A 3,344-nucleotide genomic window follows, 5' to 3' on the forward strand; every position below is an offset into this window, starting at 1 on the left:
GAGCTAGAAAAGAGCAGAGAAAGGGCATCTGGGCCTGGGCTAGGCCTTATCTAAGGTATGGGCGGAGAAAGTTGTGGCCACATCAAATTCAGATGTGACCTCAGCAGATGCAGATGTGACCTCTTCCATGTGTGCCAGTTGCCTAGATAACGCAAGTACTGGGTAGAAAATTTGCTGCATGCCTAGATAACGCAAGTACTGGGTAGAAAATTTGCTGCAAGGAGGGTGGAGTCTGCTTGCCATCCAGGAGCCGACTTTACACTTTCCAAAGCCTGTGTGTCTAATTTCCCTTAGGTTCTTTTTTTAAAAAAAATTTATTGTGAAAATACTGTACAGAGGGGTTACAATTACATTGGCAAGGCAATTAGTACATTTCTTATCAAGCATTGCTGCTACCTCCTTTGTTTCCTCTTCCCATCCCTCAACTGCCCCCCGCCCCCCGCCATCCTGCCAAAGTTGTAAAGTTCGTTTTTCAACATAACAATTTGTCCATCTCATTGTTGTAATGGGTCCACCTATATCACTATTTAAACAGTTTGTTTTTGCCCTTCCCCTCCACAAATTATACCAACATCAAATACAATGAAAGCAGGGATTATACCATGGGGGAGGGACATACAAAGCAACAAAGAAATGATCTTATAAATATGTTAGATACAATTGCAAGAAAGAAAAAACAACGTTTGACTACTTATCTTGGGGTTCATATCACCTAGCATCAACTTATCTGACCTTTTCTTCTTGTCTCAGACATAAACTAGTAGTTCAGATTTCAAACTGACAAATAAATGTAAGGAAGCCAACAAAAAAATTCAGTTCCTCTCATCTGATGATGCCTTTACAACAATGAGGAAAGAGTTCATCCTGCTAAGGAATTATGATAGGATATCAAAAAGAAAATTCATTCTTCTAGGTCTTCCATATTTTTTCAATGTAACCTAAATGATGTAAAACACAATATACTGCTCTGATACTTTTACGTTTTATCAGTTTTGCACATTTTCATATGGACTTCACCTCAGTCTACAACATTCCTTCATTATTCTGTCCCTGATATTTTTACACTACCATGACATAAGAACATTTTCATATGATTTTTATTATAAAAAAACTGTACAGAGGTGTCTCATTTATGAGAGCAAATAATGAGTACATTTCCTAACAAGCATTGTTCCCTCTTCCCACCATCCCTTCCCTCCCACCTCCACAAATACGCTCCCCTTCCCCCTTCCCCTGCCTAAATTGTAAAGTTCATTTTTCAGCAGAGTGTCTTGTGCATCTCATTGATACAATGGGTTAACCTGTATCCCTATTTAACCATTTTGTATTTCCCTTCTCCTCGTCAAATTAGAGAAACGTATACACAGGATGTAGGTGTACCAACTTCAAATACAATGAAAACAGGGGTTATAGCGTGCGGGAGGAACATATACAGAAACAAAAAAAATCATATTGCACATCATAAGTACATTAGAAACAATAACAAGAAAGAAAAAACATACTTGTGTCCCTGTCTTTGGGTTCATTTCCCTTAATATCATCTTATCTGCTCATATGCACATAGCTTTTGAATTATTCTGCTTATCCCAGACATATATTAGTTATTGAAAATAAGGGAAACCACGGGACCTATGTTTCTTTGGACTTGGCTTACTTCACTTAATAAAATTTTTCCAAGACTTTCCAATTCCTAACAAATTGGGTGATACCATTCTTTCTGATGGAGGCATAGAATTCTGTTGTGTATGTACACCCATATTTTCTTGATCCATTCATCTACTGAGGGGCATCAGGGTTGGCTCTATATCAGCTATTGTAAATAATGCTGCAGTAAACATAGCTGTGCTGGTAGTTTTAGTATGGTCTTGTTTGTGATCATTTGGGTAAATGCCCAAAAGTGGGATTGCTGGGTCATAGGAAAGCTTTATATGGAGTCTTTTGAAGAGCCTCCATACTGCTTTCCAAAGTGGTTGAACAAGTTTACATACCCACCAAGAATGCAGTAGAGTTCCCTGTGGCCACATACTCTCCAGCATCTGTTGTTGCAAAAATATGGAACATTTCACTAATTTGCATGTCAACCTTGCTCAGGGGCCATGCTAATCTTCTCTGTATTGTTCCAATTTTAGCGTATTTGCTGCCTAATTGAGCACAGAACATTTTTTATATATAAAGTGTAATTGATTTTCTTAAACTAGACAATTCAAAAAAAAAGTAAGTTCAAAAGAATTCTTGTGAAATTTTAGAACCATGTATTTCTTCTTCTTCTTCTTCTTCTTCTTCTTCTTCTTCTTCTTCTTCTTCTTCTTCTTCTTCTTCTTCTTCTTCTTCTTCTTCTTCTTCTTCTTCTTCTTTTTTAGCAATACAACAAACTGTTAAAACCATGTATTTCTTACATAAGCACACATTTAAGAATAAAGTCAAGATTGGCATGTCAAAAACAAAATAATTCCAGATATTTGTTGTTCAAGAGATGTATAAGAGGAGAAATTCATTTATTCTATACAAGGCACCTGTCATAATGAACACTGCAGCAAGTGTTAAGGTTTGTTAAGTTTTAAATGTATTTAATTTTGGGAATTTGCATATATATGCCAAAATTAGGACTGTTTGGCTGGTCATAAACTTTTCTATAAAGTATTTAAGGCTTATGGTAGCAGACATATGGTACTAATTATGTACCTTTCAGAGTTTATACAAACATTACCAATAAGAAATTGCAAAGTCTTTGAGTAAAGAAGCAGAGTGAAGAGTTAAGACTTTGTTAACCATATAGTTTCTTTAAATTTTTAGGGCTTCCTTACTTAACATGTTAGTGAGGAACAAATGATGATATAAGCCATATATAAATGATGAGATGAGCCATAAAAAGTAATCTTAGTGGTAATTTTAAAGACTACTCATAGCCTATAAAACTCTTTTTGAGGGGCTGGGAAGGTGGCTCAGTGGTAAAGCGCTTGCCTTGCATGCTTGAGGCCCTGGGTTCGATTCCTCAGCACCCATAAGCAAACAACAAGCCGGAAGTGGTGATGTGGCTCAAGTGGTAGAGCGCTAGCCTTGAGCTGAAGAGCTGAGGGGCAGCGCCCAGGCTCAGAGTTCAGGCCCACGACTGGACCCAAAATAAAAACCAAAACAAAATCCTCTTTTTGAACATCATAATCTTAGCCAGTTTTAAATGCACAGGAATATGAGAAAATAGTACACTGGTAATTGTTTGGTTTTTTATTTTATTAATCATTAATATTTAACTTTTGGTTTTCTTTATTTGTTGCATTGTTTCCCTTTTTGTAATATAATACAACTTTTTATAAGTCGTCATCAGGAGGTACTTTGAGAAGCTTACT

The 3,344-nt window shown here is 36.6% G+C and overlaps 1 non-coding gene across 1 annotated transcript; it reads right to left on the bottom strand.

The window, feature by feature from the left end:
* Positions 1-2,046: 2,046 nt before the first annotated feature.
* LOC138831296 (U6 spliceosomal RNA) lies at positions 2,047-2,153 on the bottom strand. Its single transcript, XR_011373209.1, has one exon. It is a non-coding gene; the product is annotated as a U6 spliceosomal RNA (small nuclear RNA).
* Positions 2,154-3,344: the final 1,191 nt, after the last annotated feature.

This window comes from Dipodomys merriami, unplaced genomic scaffold (genome assembly GCF_024711535.1).
Source record: "Dipodomys merriami isolate MVZ:Mamm:240054 unplaced genomic scaffold, mDipMer1.0.p SCAF_1901, whole genome shotgun sequence".
In the NCBI taxonomy this organism is placed as follows: Eukaryota; Metazoa; Chordata; class Mammalia; order Rodentia; family Heteromyidae; genus Dipodomys; species Dipodomys merriami.